The 13,050-nt window shown below is 33.7% G+C and overlaps 1 long non-coding RNA gene across 1 annotated transcript in view; it reads right to left on the bottom strand.

The window, feature by feature from the left end:
• Positions 1-13,050, bottom strand: part of LOC145729733 (uncharacterized) — a 65,878-nt gene that overhangs the window by 22,538 nt on the left and 30,290 nt on the right. The gene's annotated exons all lie outside the window — the stretch shown is intronic.

Here is a 13,050-nt window from a genome sequence, read left to right as displayed (position 1 = left end):
TTGAAAGTTCAAAACCAACCATTGAAGTCAGTTTTCAAGGTTTACAGGCCAGTTTCAAGTTTCCAGTCTTGAAAATTGTCTTAAAATCCCTGAAATTTACATTTGAAGTCAGTTTTAACTCATGAAAATGAACTTGAAAACTTAAAATGCGTCTTTCAAGTCAGTTTTTATGATTTTCAGGCTAATTTACAGTTTCCAGTCTTGAAATTGTCTTAAAAACTCATGAAAATTGATTTGAAGGCTTAAAATGTGTCTTTCAAGTCAGTTTTATGATTTTCAGATTAATTTAAAGTCTCCAAGCTTGAAAATTGACTTGAAATTCGCGAAAATTGACTTGAAGGCTTGATATTTGCCTTTAAAGTCACTTTTCAAGGTTTACAAGGCCGGTTTCAAGTTCCAATTTCAAGTCTCCAGACTTGAAAATTGACTTGAAATCCATGAAAATTGACTAAAAGTTTTGAAATTTGCCATTGAAGTCAGTTTTTCAAGGTTTATAGACCGGTTTCAAGTTCCAGTCTTGAAAATTGTATTCACAGCCGTGAAAAATTGACCTAAAGGCGTATAATTTGTGTTTCAATTCAGTTTTATGATTTCAGAGTAATTTGAACTAATTTGAAGTAACATGAAGGCTTACAGGCCAGTTCAGGTTTCCAGTATTGCAAATGGTCTTCAAAACCCGTGAAAAATTGACTTGAAGGCTTAAAATGGGCCTTTCAAGTTCATTTTTATGGTCAAAAATGCCAAATGCAGCAAAACTGTCAAACGCCTCTCTATAAAGCTATAAAAGTAAAAAAAATATGCTTGAGATCGGCAAATCTATGTTGAATTATTACGTCTAAATAGAGTATAAAAGTTTAAGAAAGCGTATGTAAAGCAAAACAGGTAAAGTTAGGGAGAAAAGTGGTGTCAAAGTTTAAATTGCAGAAATACAGTTTGAAAAGACAGTTCAGGGACAAAATTGCCTGTAAAATCCACTTGGAGTGAGAAAATGACTGTTTTAAGCTCATTTTTGGAATCCTCATTAAATTTCCTATGTAATAACCTGAAAAAAACCTACAAAATTTATTACAGTAAAAAGAAAAGCGTGCCAAAGTTTGAACTGCCAGAAACATAATTTGAAAGGACAGTCAAGGACAAAATCGCTGGTAAAACAGAATTGGAATAAGAAAATAACTGTTTTAACCACATTTTTGAAATCCTCATTCAACATTCTATCCAACAATATGAAAAAACACTACAAAATTTGGTACAGTCAGGTAGAAAAGCGGTGTCAAAGTTTGAACTGTCAAATTTTGATTTTCGACACGGTTTGAAAAAGCAGTCGGGTATAAAATCGCCTGTAAAACCCACTTGGAGTGAGAAAATGAATGAAAAGTTTGAGCTGCCAAAAGCATAAGTTGACAAGACAGTCAAGGAAAAAATTGCTGATAAATCCGACTTGGAATACTATTGCAAAATGCAGGTTACAGAGCATCTCGATTTTCCTCGCAAATAGAATGCGTAAAACAAATACACTCAACCTGGTTCGCTCTAACTCAACTTGATTTACTGTCTGCAAAGTCTGTAATGCACAATAATTATTAATACGTATAGTTCCCGATTCACTTCCATATATTACTTTTGACTGAAGTCATTAAAATTTCCGCTTGACGACCAAGTCTATTTGCGTCATGGTCCAATCAGCTTTAATAATGATATTTCTTTATTACACTTGATTGTTTTGAAAATTGAAAACATTTGTTCCATATAGAAATTCACCGAATCTGTTTGGTTTTGCTCCCATAAAACTGCCATTTTTTTGTAACAAATCATTGTATTATGGCAAGAATCAATTAAGTGAGATAGAAGATAGGACATAAGTATGTAATGGGTATTTTTTTTTTCGATTTTGAATAGTTATCACATTTACAACAGTTTAATCATCAAATTAAAATGTACAGTGTCTCAACTGTCAACGTGACACTCATTGGATCTAAAATAGTATATTGTACAACAAGGGTGAATAAGATGTCCCTATCGCAGGACCAAAATTTGCAAATGTTCTATTATACAAACTAAACTACATCTGAAACAGTCTAATGTCATAATTATCAAAATTGTACTCATATTGACATAGAATGTTTTGAAAATTGAATTTATACCAAATTCCAAATTATTATCTTTTGAACTGAATTTTGACAGTTTTCCATGTAATGTCAGCTTAGACTACAAATTGAACAGCCAAACGTCAAAACTATCAAAATCCTACCATAGACATATACAATATATAAATCATGTAATTTGTGGAATTCAAAAGTGCTTTACAGTATTATGGTACAATTTTGACAGTTGTCAGTGCAATGACAGTTAAAATACTTGCCCCGAAACGACAATAAAACGTCACAACTGTCAAAATCCTATCCATAAACATATAAAATGCATTTAATATACTTTTGTAAAGGCTTGTTACGTTTCAACTGTGTTTCATAGTTTTATTGTCTTTTAGGCTGAATTTTGATAGTTGTCAGTACAATGACAGATAAAACTGCTCACTCCAATACGACAATAAAACATCACAACTGTCAAAATTCTATTCATAAACATATAAAATTTATTTATTATACTTTGAATAAGGTTTGTTACGCTTCAACTGTGTGTAATAGTTTTATTGTCTTTTAGGCTGAATTTTGACAGTTGCCAGTGCAATGACAGTTAAAAATACTTGCCCCGAAACGACAATAAAACGTCACAACTGTCAAAATCCTATCCATAAACATATAAAATGCATTTAATATACTTTTGTAAAGACTTGTTACGTTTCAACTGTGTTTCATAGTTTTATTGTCTTTTGGACCGAATTTTGACAGTTTCCAGCGTAATGTCAGCTTAGATTACAAGCCGAACAAATATCAAAATACTAATCATAGACATATAAAATATAGTTGATGTGGTTTGTATTAATTGTATTGGAAATCAACATTGTTTTTGCAGCTTTATAGTTTTATGGTATTACAATTTTGACAGTTGTCAGTGCAATGACAGATAAAACTGCTCGCTCCAATAGGACAATAAAACATCACAACTGTCAAAATTCTATTCATAAACATATAAAATTCATTTATTATACTTTGAATAAGGTTTGTTACGCTTCAACTGTGTGTAATAGTTTTATTGTCTTTTAGGCTGAATTTTGACAGTTGTCAGTACAATGACAGTTAAAACTACTTGCCCCGAAATGACAATAAAACGTCACAACTGTCAAAATCCAATCCATTTACATATAAAATACATTTAATATACTTTGTAAAAGTTTTTTGTTCAATCCGGTTTTGACAATGGTTATGACATTTAACCAGTTTTTTTTAAGAACACGTGACATTTCCGTCATTTTGACATGATTTATTCCATCCGGTTTTCCAAGATCGAGTGATTTTCTTTCCGGTCATTTTGATTTCTAAAATCGTTCTACTTTTCTCATCTGTCAAAGTCACGTGATATACGCACACACATTTCCGCCATTTTGATCGTTTTTTTTGATGAAGTGTCACGTGACTTTTAGCGCCTAATTTGACGTTCTTTTTCATTTAAAACTTTTTTCATAATTACCCAACCATTTTTCCCACATGTGACACTTTTTTGCCAAATTTACGTGTTTTAATACTTTTCCTTCAATCGTGAATAACTGTTTTACTTGACACATAATGTACTAATGTAATGGACTTTAATATGTCGATGGATAGCCAATAAAATGGGCTTTGTAAAAATATGAGAACTTGGGCCAATTGGTTAGATGTTTTGGCCGCTAGAGGACGTCAAAGCTGACCAATTTTTTTTACTTTTTTGATACAGTATTTCACTGAATCGTAAATAACTCGCCGATTTGGTACACTCTGTGTAGACTTTCATACATCAATGGATGGGTAATGATATTGACTTTCCAATGATATGTCCTAGTTGGTCAATTTATTGGTTGGGCCGCTAGAGGGCGTCAAAATTGATGAATTTACTTTCCATTTTTTTTAGTGCAGTGTTTCATTGAATCGTAAATAACTCGTTTATTTAGTTAGTTGTAGTTGGAAGGTTCCACCGTTTGGCCGCGAGAGGGCGTAAAACCAATTTATCTCTCAACCTTGAGGATCTAAGCAACTGAAAACAATTTTCAAACATTTACAAGGATCAGCAGATCCACAGATGTTATTTTTTTATTTTGGTGATTCTGACCTGCAAAAACCATTTGAGAACCTCTTGTAATATTTTCAAGACTCAGAAGACAGTTTGAAAGACATTGGTGATATTTTAGTGTTTCTGAGCTCTAATGCATTTGTATGACCCAATATAGTTTTTTTTTTGCTGCATAAATACGACATAAATATATAGGGTGTCCCAATTAAACAATTTAACAATTTTAATAACAATGCGATTTTTCGTTAAATTTTCTATGGGAAACCATTTGTAGTTCTTCATTTCCAAATTGGCATATATTTTCAAACTCACCCTGTAGCTCAGAAATGCAGCTGTAGAAGATACGACAGCTCTTACCTTTGCTTCCACCTTTGCTATAGTTTATCCGGCGAACCTACGGAGTAATAGAATTCGATGGGCGGCAACTTTGGTCGACCCGCATTACACTGTAAAACAGATACGTAAAAGTGAATCGAGACATGAGACCCGAGAAGTCCTTATATTAGAGAGAGAAGAAGATATTATATTGTAAAACGGACCGGATATAGACCAAAACTAATGGACGGGGCGGGTCAACTCCTCCTAATTTTCGCTTTTATTACTCCGTAGGTTCGCCGGATAGACTATAGTAGAGATACGGTAAAAGTGTAAGGAATAAAAAGTGCGTAAAAAAGACTAAGAAAACTGAATCTGGACATTAAACTTTCAAATCCTCACTGGAACTACATACAGGGTAGCCAAACTCCAACTAGGCAATTATTTTCAAATATATATTACGTTAGTGAGGTTATGTTGGTTATTATCCAAAAATACGTTAAGTTCCAATTAACTCTACGCGTCGTTGAATAGCCCATTTTATTAGCTATCTATGGAAGTATAAAAGTTTTAAAGAAGTGTGTCAAATAAGCGAGTTATTCAACGTTAAAACAAAGAGTGTAGGCTAGGAAAACTTGCTTGAATTTAACGACCCCTATCGACAAAACTTGACCACCAACCAACCAACTTTTGTACGTCAATGGAAAGCCTGTTTTATTGGCTATCCATTGACATATAAAAGTCCTAGACAAGTAAAAGAAATAAGTAAGGTATTCAAAGTTAAAGCAAAGGATGTTTTAATTGTTGGTAGCGGCTACCTTTTCAAGGAAATGAAGCTCTAACATTTTGTGGAATATCTCCTAATTTAGTAGAGATACCGTCAAAGTGAAAAGAATACAAATTACGTAAAAAAAGCTAAGAAAACTGAATCTGAACTTCTATAAACTTTCAAATCCTCACTGTAACTACCTACAGGGTAGCCAAACTCCAAGTAGACACTTTTACAGAAAAGGTGTTTCTGATCCTCAAAATGGGTTTTGTGGAATATCTCTTCAACTATAGTCTATCCGGCGAACCTAGGGAGTAATAAAATTCGATGAGCGGCAACTTTGGTCGACCCGAATTACACTGTAAAACAGGTACGTAAAAGTGAATCGAGACATGAGACCCGAGAAGTCCTTATATTAGAGAGAGAAGAAGATATTATATTGTAAAACCTACCGGATGTAGACCAATACTAATGGACGGGGCGGGTCAACCCCTCCTAATTTTCGCTTTTACTACTACGTAGGTTCGCCGGATAGACTATAGTTTCAACGTAAAAACTTTCGAATTTGGGACACCCTGTGCACGTTTAGAAAATGTCTCATTCTGTAACTGCCTGTTACAAAAATTCCAACTTTTTGCTACTAATTACATAAAAAGCTATTTCAAAATATTGATATTTAATTTAACTTAAACCTGGACATAGAGTTATGCCTAGCAAACGTCACGTAAACGTAAACAAATAGTTTCCAGTTAGGATAGTAACTATCTAGAATATTCCAAAGGGTCGTGAATAATTAATTTCAATTTGCGTCTTATCTTTCTGTGCCGGACTGTACTCGACCAGAACATACGCTAGGAAAGTTTCTATAGACAGAGAACCGAAAGGGTCGGCTAGTCATAAGTTTGAATATATATACGATGCCCTGACTGTACACCTCTATGTATATGAACCTTTCTGCAGGGAAAGGGACCCTCGAAGACTAAGGGGTGGGGAAGGGGTGGAGAGGGGCGCGAAGGGATCTCACTCTGAAACTTGTAAATGCAAACTAAGCACAAGGAGAAGGGGGTAATGGCTACTAATGATGAGGACGCCGAGCGAATATCGTCTCTACGGGGTCAATAAGATAAATGGCACAAATTGTCACTTTTCAAATACTAATCAATGAAGAGTTTAATTATTTTTACGATTTCAGACGAATCGGGTAGTAGAATTAATACAAGTTGTCTAAGGCCTAGCACTTTCAGTTTAGAATAACTTTATTGTAAGGAAACCGTGAAATCAGACGCTGCTATTGGTCAATTCCGTCATTTCTATATAGAAATTATCCTAAGAATAAATTTATTCGTAGGTGAAAGTACCGGCCCTAAATGAAAAATGTGAAACTACTTAAAACTACACTACTGGGATCAATCTGCAAAGATAAAGGTAGCTGGGGAATTCAATGTTGCCAGGTCTACCGTTAAAACGGTATATCTACCGTTTTTGTGATTCTTTTACCGTTCTCCAGTTTTTTTGTATTGTATAATCTACCGTTTTTAATTACATTGTTATTATGTTGTTTGGGAAACTTGTTATAAACTTTTTTGGTTTAGTGAATAAAGAATTTAATGAGGATTCTAAAAATGCGCTTAAAACACTCATTTTTCTTACTCCAAATTATCCTCTAAAATCACGTGATGTCTGTTACTAATGTCAGAATTACATTTTAACACAGTTTTCGATGCACTACTATTTTTGCAGATTTATGACAGTTATTTTGACAATTGTCACGTGACCGTCTATCTGAATAATGTTCTAGAATCACGTGACAACTGTCACTAATGTGTTAAAACTGTCCTCTAAAATTGCAAAAAACAGGGTTTAGAAACGTATTCTTGCAGTATTTGATATACAGCGTGCTTTTGAGATTTATGACAGTTATTTTGACAATTGTCACGTGACGGTCTAGCTAAATAGTGTTCTACAATCACGTGATAACTGTCAAAATTGTCAAACTATTCCCTAAAGTTGCAAAAAACAGTGATTAGGAAAGTTTGCTTGCAGTATTTGATATAAAACGTGTTTTTTGGATGTATGGCAGTTATTTTGACAATTGTCACGTGACCGCCTAGCTAAGTAGTGTTCTACAATCACGTGACAACTCTCACTAACGTTAAAACTGTCAAACTATGCTCTAAAGTTGCAAAAAACTGGGTTTAGAAACGTTTTCTTGCAATATTTGATGTACAACGTGTTTTTGAGATTTATGACAGTTATTTTGACAATTGTCACGTGACTGTCTAGCTAAATGGTATTCTACAATCACATGACAACTGTCACTAACGTCAAAACTGTCAAACTATGCTCTAAGGCTGCAAAAATCATGGTTTAGAAAGGTTTGCTTGCAGTATTTGATACAAAACGTGTTTTTGAGATGTATGGCAGTTATTTTGACAATTCTCACGTGACCGTCTATCTAAATGGAATTCTACAATCACATGACAACTGTCACTAACGTCAAAACTGTCAAACTATGCTCTAAAGCTGCAAAAATCATGGTTTAGAAAGGTTTGCTTGCAGTATTTGATACAAAACGTGTTTTTGAGATGTATGGCAGTTATTTTGACAATTCTCACGTGACCGTCTATCTAAATGGAATTCTACAATCACATGACAACTGTCACTAACGTCAAAACTGTCAAACTATGCTCTAAAGCTGCAAAAATCATGGTTTAGAAACGTTTTCTTGCAGTATTTTATATATAGCGTGTTTTTGTGATGTATGGCAGTTATTTTGACAATTGTCACGTGACTGTCTAGCTAAATAGTGTTCTACAATCACGTGACAACTGTCAAAATTGTCAAACTATGCCCTAAAGTTGCAAAAAACAGGGTTTAGGAAAGTTTGCTTGCAGTATTTGATATAAAACGTGTTTTTGAGATGTATGGCAGTTATTTTGACAATTGTCACGTGACCGCCTAGCTAAGTAGTGTTCTACAATCACGTGACAACTCTCAATAACGTTAAAACTGTCAAACTATGCTCTAAAGTTGCAAAAAACAGGGTTTAAAAACGTTTTTTTGCAGTATTTGATATAAAACGTGTTTTTGTGATGTATGGCAGTTATTTTGACAATTGTCACGTAAATAGTGTTCTGCAACCACGTGACAACTGTCACTAACGTCAAAACTGTCAAACTGTGCTGAAAAGTTGCAAAAACAGGGTTTAGAAAAGTTTTCTTACAGTATTCGATATAAAGAGTGTGTTTGTCAAAAATTATAATTCTTAATGGTCACGTAACTGATAGCTAAATCTTCCTTTAAAACCACGTGATATCTGTCACTAATGTCAAAACTTAGAAAACAATTATTAATAAAAAAAAATTAAAAAATTGTATTTTTAAAGTACGATTTTTATAGAAATGATTAAGATTTTTGACAACTATTAAAAGACACCCTGTATAAGAAAGTAAAATGAATGAATTTGTTTTGATCTACCGTTATCTACCGTTTTTTGACTGATTATTATAAAACAAACACTATTTAGCTAGACGGTCACGTGACAATTATTGTCAAAATAATTGTCATACATCTCAAAAACACGTTAAATCCGTTGATATTTTGCAATTTAAACTGAAAAACGCTTTGAATTTGATTGATTGAATCGCTCACCCTCCAAATTTTTTTTATTTTTTATTTTTTATATCCAGTGATGTGGGCAGGACAAAATACGTCTAATCCAAATTTGAGCTAAATATCTCTAAAACTGTAAGAACTACAAAGCAAAACTAAAAAATATATAAAACCCCTGTATTTCTTTAACGAAGCTTTTCTCGAATATAGTTAGTTCATAATACAAACTTATATTATTTTTCGATTCTCTATTGCTCTCTGAAGTTTACGCCATGGAAACTGGACCACCCTGTATATAAATACACTTTGGATTGTAAACACTCATCCTTGACTGGAACAATTTTTAAGTGCTTAAGAAGGTGCTTTATAGACTCGGGAATTAGATTTTAATTCTTTTATCTAAACGGAGACTTCTCAAAAATAAAAAATGTTATTTCGCTAAAGATATTTTTGATTCGCTTTGGTATAAGGGTGTTTTAGTGCAAATTTGCAGCAAAAGATCTATACTTTCTGACTGATAATACACGCAAAGCCTTAGCAAAGAGAACATATATGAAATTAACTGTAGAAAATACCAAATCCGGTTCTGTACTAGTTTGCGAATTGTTAAAGAGGATTTTTGAAAGCATTATAGGCTTGCCATGCCGTACACGCAGAAAGACCTGACGTGAGCGTTTAGAGGGGGGCCAGATGCGCTGCACCGCCGCTGCACCACTCGTTTTAGACTGCATTATTGAGGAGCCGAATTATTTAATCGGTTTTGCAGACAAACCGCATCAATATTGAACAGCCGGGCCCTTTAATCCCTATTTTTACGTGTTTCTGCCGTCCTGTCGTGCTTTAATCATGCCGGAAACTCTCGCTACTTAAAACAAACCCGGTCATCTTGCACTGTTTTCCCTAGAAGCCATTAATAATAGGGTGTCACCCGTTTAGAAAGGGCGATACGGAAGGGTCTTCTTAATCAATAACCACCCCAAGTCATTGTCCTTCTCTTTGAGTTTTCCTTTTAGCGGTGTTGCATTTATGTATACGCTTTTCGGAATGGACAACTCCTACATTCACTCCTACAGTACTTTACTGAAACTAAATTTTTTTTCTCATATTTGCCCATTCTAGTTAAATTATAATCCGGCAAAAATAATTTTCTTATGATTTGCAACGTCAGAAAACCCTAATGTACAGGGTTAATTCAATAATTTGACCCTCACCATTGGGATCTCAAAAGCTATGAGAGATACGAAAAAGTTTAAAAATTGCGCTAAACGCGCAATTTAAAGCTCATTCAAAGGCTGTTTTAAAAATTTTAATTTTCCTAGTTGTTTCGAAGATATCCGAAAAAAAACTGAAAATCGTTTTTCTCATTTCTAGGATTATTTGAAAAAAGATTCCAAAAGCAAAAGTACATATTTTATTTGCCATAAATCGCTTTGTTACTTTTTTTTTTTTTTTGCCCTTAACTTAAACTGGTTGTTTTAAAAATAAATTCTAAGAATTTAATGTTTTTTTTAATGAAAAATTATTTTGCAATTTTTTTAAGAAAAATTACCACAACCGTAGGAACTTAAAGCAAGACAGTTAAGTTAGTAAATTGGAAACATTATAAAAAGATTTTAATCATTTTTAACAAAATTAAATTTTACTATGCATAACAGAATAATTTAAAATAAAAATTAATCTTAAAATTAATGATGGGTACTGGTAAATTACAATCACTGTGTTTTTGTTCAAATTTTGACTTTTCTACCTGACTGTACCAAATTTTGTAGTGTTTTTTTTTAGGTTATTAGATCGGAAATTTAATGACGATTTCAGAAATGTGGTTAAAACTGTCAATTTCTCACTCCAAGTGGGTTTTTCAGGCTATTTTCTCTATGACTGTCTTTTCAAACAGTGTTTCTGTCAGTCCAAACTTTGACACCGTTATTATCCCTGACTGTACCAAATATATAGTGTTTTTTTAGGTTATTGGATCGGAAATTTAATGGCATTTTCAGAAATGTGGTTAAAACTGTCAATTTCTTACTCCAAATGGTTTTTACAGACAATTTTGCCCCTGACTGTCTTTTCAAAATGTCTTTCTGGCAGTCCAAACTTTGACACCGCTGTTCTCCCTGACTGTACCAAATTTTGTAGTGTTTTCTACGTTATTAGATCGGAAATTTAATGACGATTTCAGAAATGTGGTTAAAACTGTCAATTTCTCACTCCAAGTGGGTTTTTTCAGGCTATTTTCTCTATGACTGTCTTTTCAAACAGTGTTTCTGTCAGTCCAAACTTTGACACCGTTATTATCCCTGACTGTACCAAATATATAGTGTTTTTTTAGGTTATTGGATCGGAAATTTAATGGCATTTTCAGAAATGTGGTTAAAACTGTCAATTTCTTACTCCAAATGGTTTTTACAGACAATTTTGCCCCTGACTGTCTTTTCAAAATGTCTTTCTGGCAGTCCAAACTTTGACACCGCTGTTCTCCCTGACTGTACCAAATTTTGTAGTGTTTTCTACGTTATTGGATAGGAAATTTAATGGCGATTTCAGAAATGTGATTAAAATTGTCAATTTCTTACTCCAAATGGATTTTACAGGCGATTTTGTCCCTGAGTGTCTTTTCAAACTGTGTTTCTGCCAGTTCAAACTTTGACACCGCTTTTCTCCCTGACTGTACCAAATATTTAGTGTTTTTTTAGGTTATTGGATCGGAAATTTAATGGCATTTTCAGAAATGTGGTTAAAACTGTCAATTTCTTACTCCAAATGGTTTTTTACAGACAATTTTGCCCCTGACTGTCTTTTCAAAATGTCTTTCTGGCAGTCCAAACTTTGACACCGCTGTTCTCCCTGACTGTACCAAATTTTGTAGTGTTTTCTACGTTATTGGATAGGAAATTTAATGGCGATTTCAGAAATGTGATTAAAATTGTCAATTTCTTACTCCAAATGGATTTTACAGGCGATTTTGTCCCTGAGTGTCTTTTCAAACTGTGTTTCTGCCAGTTCAAACTTTGACACCGCTTTTCTCCCTGACTGTACCAAATATTTAGTGTTTTTTTAGGTTATTAGATCGGAAATTTAATGACGATTTCAGAAATGTGGTTAAAACTGTCAATTTTTTACTCCAAATGGTTTTTACAGACAATTTTGCCCCTGACTGTCTTTTCAAAATGTCTTTCTGGCAGTCCAAACTTTGACACCGCTTTTCTCCCTGACTGTACCAAATATTTAGTGTTTTTTTAGGTTATTGGATCGGAAATTTAATGACGATTTCAGAAATGTGGTTAAAACTGTCAATTTCTCACTCCAAGTGGGTTTTTCAGGCTATTTTCTCTATGACTGTCTTTTCAAACAGTGTTTCTGTCAGTCCAAACTTTGACACCGTTATTATCCCTGACTGTACCAAATATTTAGTGTTTTTTTAGGTTATTGGATAGGAAATTGAATGAGGATTGTTAAAATGGGGTTAAAACTGTCAATTTCTTACTCCAAATGGATTTTACAGGCGATTTTGTCCCTGAGTGTCATTTCAAACTGTGTTTCTGCCAGTTCAAACTTTGACACCGCTTTTCTCTCCGACTGTACCAAATTTTGTAGTGTTTTTTCTGGTAATTGGATAGGAAATTGAATAGGGATTCATAAAATGAGGTTAAAACTGTCAATTTCTCACTCCAAATGAATTTTACAGGCGATTTTTTCCCTCACTGTCATTTCAAACTGTGTTTCTGTCAGTTTACATTTTGACACCGCTTTTCTCCCTGATTGTACCAAATATTGTAGTGTTTTTTTAGGTTATTGGATCGGAAATTTAATAGCGATTTGAGAAATGTCGTTAGAACTGTCAATTTTTCACTCCAAGTGGGTTTTCCAGACGTTTTTGTCCCTGACTGTCTTTTCAAACTGTGTTTCTGTCAGTCCAAACTTTGACACCGGTTTTCTCCCTAACAGTATCAAATTTTGTATCGTTTTTTCTGGTTATTGGATAGGAAATTTAATGAGGATTCCAAAAATGTGCTTAAAACCCCCATTATCTCACTCCAACTGGGTTTGACAAGCAATTGTGTTTGTGACTGTCAAACTGTGGATTTCTCAGGATTTTATTTTGACAATATTGACCGAAAATGACTTGAACGACTAATGAAATTAATGACAGTCATGACAGGAAAATAAAATTTTTCAAACAAATTTCTATAACC

This window comes from Ips typographus, linkage group LG5 (assembly GCF_016097725.1).
Source record: "Ips typographus isolate SLU linkage group LG5, UJ_Ityp_2.0, whole genome shotgun sequence".
NCBI lineage: Eukaryota > Metazoa > Arthropoda > Insecta > Coleoptera > Curculionidae > Ips > Ips typographus.
The sequence above is the reverse complement of the archived record's forward strand: the minus strand, read 5'-3'. Positions and strand labels throughout refer to the sequence as shown.